This window comes from Oncorhynchus gorbuscha, unplaced genomic scaffold (assembly GCF_021184085.1).
Source record: "Oncorhynchus gorbuscha isolate QuinsamMale2020 ecotype Even-year unplaced genomic scaffold, OgorEven_v1.0 Un_scaffold_850, whole genome shotgun sequence".
Taxonomy (NCBI): Eukaryota; Metazoa; Chordata; class Actinopteri; order Salmoniformes; family Salmonidae; genus Oncorhynchus; species Oncorhynchus gorbuscha.
Window position 1 is genome coordinate 82,501 of NW_025745840.1, and position 10,000 is coordinate 92,500.

The 10,000-nt window shown below is 49.9% G+C and overlaps 1 pseudogene; it reads right to left on the bottom strand.

The window, feature by feature from the left end:
- The window catches only part of LOC124020541, an 87,680-nt pseudogene extending 81,743 nt beyond the window's left edge, over positions 1-5,937 (bottom strand).
- Between the last annotated feature and the right edge of the window lie 4,063 nt (positions 5,938-10,000).

Here is a 10,000-nt window from a genome sequence, read left to right on the forward strand (position 1 = left end):
GAGGGGGATGGAGAGAAGAGGAGAAGAGGGGGATGGAGAGAAGAAAGAAGAGAAGGAAAGAGGGGGATGGAGAGAAGAGGGGAAGAGGGGGATGGAGAGAAGAAGGGAAGAGGTGGATGGAGAGAAGAGAATAAAGAGGGGATGGAGAGAAGAGGAGAAGAGGGGGATGGAGAGAAGAGAATAAAGAGGGGGATGGAGAGAAGAGAATAAGGAGGGGTATGAAGAGAAGAGGGGAAGAGGGGGATGGAGAGAAGAGAATAAAGAGGGGGATGGAGAGAAGAGAAATAAAGAGGGGGATGGAGAGAAGAGAATAAAGAGGGGGATGGAGAGAAGAGAATAAAGAGGGGGATGGAGAGAAGAGGAGAAGAGGGGGATGGAGAGAAGAGAATAAAGAGGGGGATGGAGAGAAGAGAATAAAGAGGGGGATGGAGAGAAGAGAATAAAGGGGGATGGAGAGAAGAGAATAAAGAGGGGATGGAGAGAAGAGAATAAAGAGGGGATGGAGAGAAGAGGGAAGAGGGGGATGGAGAGAAGAGAATAAAGAGGGGATGGAGAGAAGAGAATAAAGAGGGGGATGGAGAGAAGAGAATAAAGAGGGGGATGGAGAGAAGAGGAGAAGAGGGGGATGGAGAGAAGAGGAGAAGAGGGGGATGGAGAGAAGAGAATAAAGAGGGGGATGGAGAGAAGAGGAGAATAGGGGTATGGAGAGAAGAGAATAAAGAGGGGGATGGAGAGAAGAGGAGAAGAGGGGATGGAGAGAAGAGAATAAAGAGGGGGATGGAGAGAAGAGGAGAAGAGGGGGATGGAGAGAAGAGAATAAAGGGGGGATGGAGAGAAGAGGAGAAGAGGGGATGGAGATAAGAGAATAAAGAGGGGGATGGAGAGAAGAGGAGAAGAGGGGGATGGAGAGAAGGAAAGAACTAAGAGGGGAAGAGGGGGATGGAGAGAAGGAAAGAAAGAAGAGGGGAAGAGGGGGATGGAGAGAAGAGAATAAAGAGGGGGATGGAGAGAAGAGGAGAAGAGGGGGATGGAGAGAAGAGGAGAAGAGGGGGATGGAGAGAAGAGGAATGATTCTGACACAGGAACCTGTCCAGGTAGCTTCAAGCATGTTCTACTAACTCACATGCGCACACACACACACACACACACACACACACACACACACACACACACACACACACACACACACACACACACACACACACACACACACACACACACACACACACACACACACACACACACACACACACACACACACACTGTCTATCTTTCCTCTCTGTCTACATCTAGAATACCACAGCCAGCCAGACATATAAATCTCAACCTATCAGCAGCCAGCTGGTACAGGTGGCCCTGACCAATCCCAGGACAGAACCGGTCCAGGATGCTGCTGCTCGCCAAGACAATATCCCCCTGGGTCAATCAGGATGTAAAATCTCTGCATTATTTCTCTTGTTCGAGGGGATATGTCTCAATAAAGTTATATGGTTCAATTGGGTCTCAATAAAGGTGATGTCACTGAACAGAAAGGTTTTTCATCCATTCTAGATGCTTCTATAAAATGTGGGGTTTTATGGGATTTCTCCTCTATCTGGGCTCCGTTTTTATGATTGTTTTAATTGTATTTTTCCTTTATTTATTCTTCACAGTTTTGGCCCCAGGAAGTATCATTAAATATGGGACTCAGCAATATGACATCATTATCATCAGACCAATCGCTGACATCCTCAAGACATTTACATTTACATTTAAGTCATTTAGCAGACGCTCTTATCCAGAGCGACTTACAAATTGGACAGACGAGTGATACTATTGGCTCTCCCCAGCCAAATAGATGAAAGGGAGGAGCCAATAGTGACAGTCTCAGCCATCTAGAATAGCCAACTACGTCCTTCGTTCAACCCACCAGATGTACACATGGAATGTCTATAAACTGTTCAAATGTGGATCACGTGTAATCAGTTAGGCTCTCGAAGCAAAGTTTGTATACCTCCCTGTTTCAACAAACTTGTTGTTGATGTCTCAAATCCAAATGGACCCCCTAGCCCAGAGGTGGACCCCCTAGCCCAGAGGTGGACCTCCTAGCCCAGAGGTGTACCCCCTAGCCCAGAGGTGGACACCCTAGCCCAGAGGTGGACCCCCTAGCCCAGAGGTGGACCCCCTAGCCCAGAGGTGGACCTCCTAGCCCAGAGGTGGACCCCTTAGCCCAGAGGTGGACCCCTAGCCCAGAGGTGGACCCCCTAGCCCAGAGGTGGACCTCCTAGCCCAGAGGTGGACCCCCTAGCCCAGAGGTGGACCTCCTAGCCCAGAGGTGGACCCCCTAGCCCAGAGGTGGACCTCCTAGCCCAGAGGTGGACCTCCTAGCCCAGAGGTGGACCTCCTAGCCCAGAGGTGGACCCCCTAGCCCAGAGGTGGACCTCCTAGCCCAGAGGTGGACCCCCTAGCCCAGAGGTGGACCTCCTAGCCCAGAGGTGGACCCCTTAGCCTAGAGGTGGACCCCCTAGCCCAGAGGTGGACCCCTTAGCCTAGAGGTGAACCTCATAGCCAAGAGATGGACCTCCTAGCCCAGATGTGGACCCCCTAGCCCAGAGGTGGAACTCCTAGCCCAGAGGTGGACCTCCTAGCCCAGAGGTGGACCCCCTAGCCCAGAGGTGGACCCCCTAGCCCAGAGGTGGACCTCCTAGCCCAGAGGTGGACCCCCTAGCCCAGAGGTGGACCTCCTAGCCCAGAGGTGGGTTAACGAGTTAGACAGAAATAGAGTGACGGAGATGTAAACACATGTTTCATGCCAATAAAGCCCCTTGAATTGAATTGATTTGATTTTAATTGAGAGGGAGAGACTTGAGAGAGACATCAGTCAGTTAACAGTACAGTTAGATCACACACAGTTAGATCAGACAGACAGACAGACAGACAGACAGACAGACAGACAGACAGACAGACAGACAGACAGACAGACAGACAGACAGACAGACAGACAGACAGACAGACAGACAGACAGACAGACAGACAGACAGACAGACAGACAGAGAGAGAGACAGAGAGAGAGAGAGAGAAAGTGGAGAAAGAGAAAGAGGAGACAGAGAGAGAGACAGAGAGAGAGGAGACAGAGAGAGAGAGAGAGAGAGAGAGAGAGAGAGAGAGAGAGAGAGAGAGAGAGGAGACAGAGAGAGAGAGAGAGAAAGTGGAGAAAGAGAAAGAGGAGACAGAGAGAGAGACAGGGAGAAAGAGACAGAGAGAGGAGACAGAGAGAGAGAGAGACAGAGAGAGAGACAGAGAGAGAGAGAGAGAGAGAGAGAGAGAGAGAGAGAGAGAGAGAGAGAGAGAGAGAGAGAGAGAGAGAGAGAGAGAGAGAGAGAGAGGAGAGACAGAGAGAGAGACAGAGAGAGGAGACAGAGAGAGAGAGAAACATAAAGAGATCAGTCAGTTATAAAGAGCAACTCAACCTCTTCAGGTAAAACCGTAACTCAGACACACTTGACCTTCACTTGAGGTTGACCATGAGCATAACTCACAGGGCTCTGACAACCAGGTGTGTGGGGGGTTTGGGGAGGGGGGCTGTGCTCTGACAACCAGGTGTGTGGGGGTTTGGGGAGGGGGGTTGTGCTCTGACAACCAGGTGTGTGGGGGGTTTGGGGAGGGGGGTTGTGGAAGTGTGTGTGTATGCGAGTGTGTGCGTGTGTGTCAGCCCCAGGTGTGAGAGAGACACTCCAGGGTTCACCCTCTGACCTGAGTTGACCTAAGAAGACCGTGGTTAGAGTTCACAGGTCACAGGCTGATAGCCTTCATCTGTCACAATGTGCTTCACAGAAACCAACCAAAAACCCCAGAGAGAAGGAGCAATGCAGAAACACAGTAGCAGGACAACAACATAGAAAACCTAGAAAACCTAGATCTGACTCTTGTACAGTAGCACACACACACACATGCACATGCACTCTCACACATGCAGTACAGCAGCAGTATGTTAAGAGTACAGTTACAGGTATGGAAGACAAGTTGAGACACAGGTCTGTTAACTCACACCAAATGAATCCTACAGAGAGAGAGAGAGAGAGGGTGAGAAAGAGAGACAGAGAGAGAGAGGGTGAGAGAGAGAGACAGAGAGAGAGAGGGTGAGAGACAGAGACAGAGAGAGAGGGTGAGAAAGAGAGAGAGAGAGAGAGAGAGAGAGAGAGAGAGAGAGAGAGAGAGAGAGAGAGAGAGAGAGAGAGAGAGAGAGAGAGAGAGAGAGAGAGAGAGAGGGTGAGAGAGAGACAGAGAGAGAGATAGAGAGAGAGAGAGAGAGAGAGAGAGAGAGAGAGAGAGAGAGAGAGAGAGAGAGAGAGAGAGACAGAGAGAGAGAGAAACATAAAGAGATCAGTCAGTTATAAAGAGCAACTCAACCTCTTCAGGTAAAACCGTAACTCAGACACACTTGACCTTCACTTGAGGTTGACCATGAGCATAACTCACAGGGCTCTGACAAAGAGAGAGAGAGAGAGAGAGAGAGAGAGAAAGAGAGAGAGAGAGGGTGAGAAAGAGAGAGAGAGAGAGAGAGAGAGAGAGAGAGAGAGAGAGAGAGAGAGAGAGAGAGAGAGAGAGAGAGAGAGAGAGAGAGAGAGAGAGAAAGAGAGAGAGGGGGTGAGAGAGAGACAGAGAGAGAGAGGTTGAGAGACAGAGACAGAGAGGGGTGAGAAAGAGAGAGAGAGAGAGAGAGAGAGAGAGAGAGAGAGAGAGAGAGAGAGGAGAGAGAGGGTGAGAAAGAGAGAGAGGGGGGGGGTGAGAGAGAGAGACAGAGAGAGAGAGGGTGAGAGAGAGACAGAGACAGAGACAGAGACAGAGACAGAGAGAGGGTGAGAAAGAGAGAGAGAGAGAGAGAGAGAGAGAGAGAGAGAGAGAGAGAGAGAGAGAGAGAGAGAGAGAGAGAGAGAGAGAGAGAGAGAGAGAGAGAGAGAGAGAGAGAGAGAGAGAGGCCTGCTGTGTCCTATTTTCCTCATAAAACTGAGTTATAGGTCAATGATAAACCTACAGCAGTATTTGTGCTCTTGGATGACAATAACACCAGGTTATAGTAGACTTACAGGCTCTGGGTTGGCAAATACCAGGGATTTGAGCAGGATAGTTGGTTGGAATGGAGCACGTGCCTACCCCAGGGGCATGCCCTGCAACTGAACAAGCCCAAACCAGGTGTGTGTGTGTGTGTGTGTGTGTGTGTGTGTGTGTGTGTGTGTGTGTGTGTGTGTGTGTGTGTGTGTGTGTGTGTGTGTGTGTGTGTGTGTGTGTGTGTGTGTGTGTGTGTGTGTGTGTGTGTGTGTGTGTGTGTGTGCGTGCGTGTGCGTGTGCGTGTGCGTGTGTGTGTTATACAAAAGTCAAAGTATCAGTAGCCCTACTCTATGGGACCGTCAATAGAGCTCGTGCTGTTACTGAGTCTATGTGGGATGTATATGTTAATAAAGGTAATAAACACGCTGATGAGATCACCTACCTTCCTGTGCCGCTGTCGCCTCGTGAAAAACAGTGATGGAGAGGAGGGTGAGGAGAAGGAGGAGGGGAGGCGATGCCCCGGGCGTTGAGCTCCATATTCGGTCCATCTCGTTGCTCAAAGTCTTTCGCGGTAAACCGGGAACTGTCCAGTGCGGTTGGCTCCGATACCTCCCGTCCCGGCTCCACCGTTTAGCTCCACGGGGCTCACACACACCCGTGCTTAGGGGGCTCGAGACTGCGCGGGTACAGCGCGTGTGCTTATCCGCTGCTGAGAGGACCTGCGTCCATGTCTGGGAGCGCGCAGTGACCCGGTTGATGGGGTAATGATATCATGCGCGCACACGGTAGAGACTGGAACTGGTTTGTCCCGATAACTGTTATCCGGTTCGAAGTCAACTTCTGTTAAGAAATAGGTGCAGTTTGAAACAAGGGAAACAAATCGATCAAAACGTTTAAACTTTATTTCCCTCTTTCCTTTTCGTTCTCTTTCTTATCTGGTTATCTGCTTATATTATATCCTTCGGATGGAGAAAGAAATAGCAAGCAATTCCTTATATTCATTTCCTCCTGAAAAAAAAACTATATTCGTTCACCCACTGCAACCAGCCAACTTCAAACTTTCCTCTCTCTCTCTCTCTCTCTCTCTCTGTCTCTCTCTCTCTTCCATTGATCCCTCCCTTCCCGAAGATTGTCTCGCGCAGGGAACGGAGCTGTTGCGGTTAACAAACGGTTGTCTCGTGCCTGTTGAAGATAAGGCTCATAGTGGTTGTTAGGAACGAGCTCTTGCAAACTAGTTGTTTCAACTAATTATTATTAAGTTTATAATTTTCAGTTCAAGTGTTAGGTGTTGAACTAAACATGTGTTTGCCCAAACTTATCTCCAACTTCAGAGAATTCAGTCAACTTAAAATGATGTGTTTGGTCAAATTGTCTGATATGTTCACTCAACTAGAAATGATTATTTGGGCGTCTTTACCTAAAGAAGGCTGGGGAACTAGTTACACACACTAACCATCTATGTTTTCAACGTACATATTTAACACACGATGGCTACATGAAAACAGGAGCAGCGTCCACTATTCCAGCACCTCTTCAACATCACCACATCCCCTCTGCTTCGTCCAACACAGTGACAACTAAAAGATACCAACAAAATATTGAGTCCAATCAACAAAAGCTTAATATGATGTGGCTGTCCATGGTTCTGATTTGAGTGTGCGTGTGCATGAGTTCATGCAAGTAGAAAAAACATGGTGACTCACCCTACCTGAAGAGGAACCCCAACGCCATCCTCCTGTTGTCATGGTGACTCACCCTACCTGAAGAGGAACCCCAACGCCATCCTCCCATTGTCATGGTGACTCACCCTACCTGAAGAGGAACCCCAACGCCATCCTCCCGTTGTCATGGTGACTCACCCTACCTGAAGAGGAACCCCAACGCCATCCTCCCGTTGTCATGGTGACTCACCCTACCTGAAGAGGAACCCCAACGCCATCCTCCCGTTGTCATGGTGACTCACCCTACCTGAAGAGGAACCCCAACGCCATTCTCCCGTTGTCATGGTGACTCACCCTACCTGAAGAGGAACCCCAACGCCATCCTCCCGTTGTCATGTTGACTCACCCTACCTGAAGAGAAACGCCAACGCCATCCTCGCGTTGTCATGGTGACTCACCCTACCTGAAGAGAAACGTAAGGTGGTGAAACTGTCCATCCCTCTGTCATACAGTACAACCTTTACATTTTTTGTTGTCCTTGGTTACCTGGCTAAAATGCTTGCTCGCTATTCTAACTTCCTTTCCTGGGCAACGATTAGCTAGTTAACATTAGCCTTCTACAACTAGCTCCACATTCAACTTCCATCCTCTCAGGCCAGAGGCACAATGTATGAATCTATAGTTGGGTCAGAATCACCATTATAGTCATTGGCCAGTATGGAGAATGACGTAAAACCACAAGTCCAAATCCCTAATTTAGGAAAGGGCCAACGTTAGCTAGCTAGACACCGGAAGACAACAACACAACGAGATGCAACAATTCAAGCTGGTTTTCCTTGACACTTTTTTTGGGGCGCCACGACTAGTCACAGTGGAGCTTAGTTTAGCTCAGCACTGATTGGCCATTATTTCATACTCTTTTATCAAGGGAAGTCAAATGATCGCTGTCTGACACAGACATGGTGCTGACAGACATGGTGCTGTCTGACACAGACATGGTGCTGACTGACACAGACATGGTGCTGACACAGACATGGTGCTGACTGACACAGACATGGTGCTGTCTGACTCAGACATGGTGCTGACACAGACATGGTGCTGACAAAGACATGGTGCTGACTGACACAGACATGGTGCTGACACAGACATGGTGCTGACACAGACATGGTGCTGTCTGACTCAGACATGGTGCTGACTGACACAGACATGGTGCTGACACAGACATGGTGCTGACTCAGACATGGTGCTGACTGACACAGACATGGTGCTGTCTGACACAGACATGGTGCTGACTGACACAGACATGGTGCTGTCTGACTCAGACATGGTGCTGACACAGACATGGTGCTGACTGACACAGACATGGTGCTGTCTGACACAGACATGGTGCTGACTGACACAGACATGGTGCTGACTGACACAGACATGGTGCTGACACAGACATGGTGCTGACAAAGACATGGTGCTGTCTGACACAGACATGGTGCTGACTGACTCAGACATGGTGCTGACAAAGACATGGTGCTGTCTGACACAGACATGGTGCTGACTGACTCAGACATGGTGCTGACTGACACAGACATGGTGCTGACACAGACATGGTGCTGACTCAGACATGGTGCTGACTGACACAGACATGGTGCTGACACAGACATGGTGCTGACTGACACAGACATGGTGCTGTCTGACACAGACATGGTGCTGACAGACATGGTGCTGACTGACACAGACATGGTGCTGTCTGACACAGACATGGTGCTGACACAGACATGGTGCTGACACAGACATGGTGCTGTCTGACACAGACATGGTGCTGTCTGACACAGACATGGTGCTGACACAGACATGGTGCTGACACAGACATGGTGCTGACTGACACAGACATGGTGCTGTCTGACACAGACATGGTGCTGACAGACATGGTGCTGACACAGACATGGTGCTGACTGACACAGACATGGTGCTGTCTGACACAGACATGGTGCTGACACAGACATGGTGCTGACACAGACATGGTGCTGACTGACACAGAAAATGGTTCTGTCTGACACAGACATGGTGCTGACACAGACATGGTGCTGACACAGACATGGTGCTGACACAGACATGGTGCTGACTGACACAGACATGGTGCTGACACAGACATGGTGCTGACTGACACAGACATGGTGCTGTCTGACACAGACATGGTGCTGACACAGACATGGTGCTGTCTGACACAGACATGGTGCTGTCTGACACAGACATGGTGCTGACACAGACATGGTGCTGTCTGACACAGACATGGTGCTGACACAGACATGGTGCTGACACAGACATGGTGCTGACTGACACAGACATGGTGCTGTCTGACACAGACATGGTGCTGACTGACACAGACATGGTGCTGTCTGACACAGACATGGTGCTGACTGACACAGACATGGTGCTGACACAGACATGGTGCTGACTGACACAGACATGGTGCTGACACAGACATGGTGCTGACTGACACAGACATGGTGCTGACACAGACATGGTGCTGTCTGACACAGACATGGTGCTGACTGACACAGACATGGTGCTGACACAGACATGGTGCTGACTGACACAGACATGGTGCTGACTGACACAGACATGGTGCTGTCTGACACAGACATGGTGCTGACACAGACATGGTGCTGACACAGACATGGTGCTGACACAGACATGGTGCTGACTGACACAGACATGGTGCTGACACAGACATGGTGCTGTCTGACACAGACATGGTGCTGACACAGACATGGTGCTGTCTGACACAGACATGGTGCTGACACAGACATGGTGCTGTCTGACACAGACATGGTGCTGACACAGACATGGTGCTGTCTGACACAGACATGGTGCTGACACAGACATGGTGCTGTCACAGACATGGTGATGTCTGACACAGACATGGTGCTGACACAGACATGGTGCTGTCTGACACAGACATGGTGCTGTCTGACACAGACATGGTGCTGTCTGACACAGACATGGTGCTGTCTGACACAGACATGGTGCTGTCTGACACAGACATGATGCTGACTGACACAGACATGGTGCTGTCTGACACAGACATGGTGCTGACTGACACAGACATGGTGCTGACAGACATGGTGCTGTCTGACACAGACATGGTGCTGACTGACACAGACATGGTGCTGACTGACACAGACATGGTGCTGTCTGACACAGACATGGTGCTGTCTGACACAGACATGGTGCTGTCTGACACAGACATGGTGCTGACACAGACATGGTGCTGACAGACATGGTGCTGACTGACACAGACATGGTGCTGACTGACA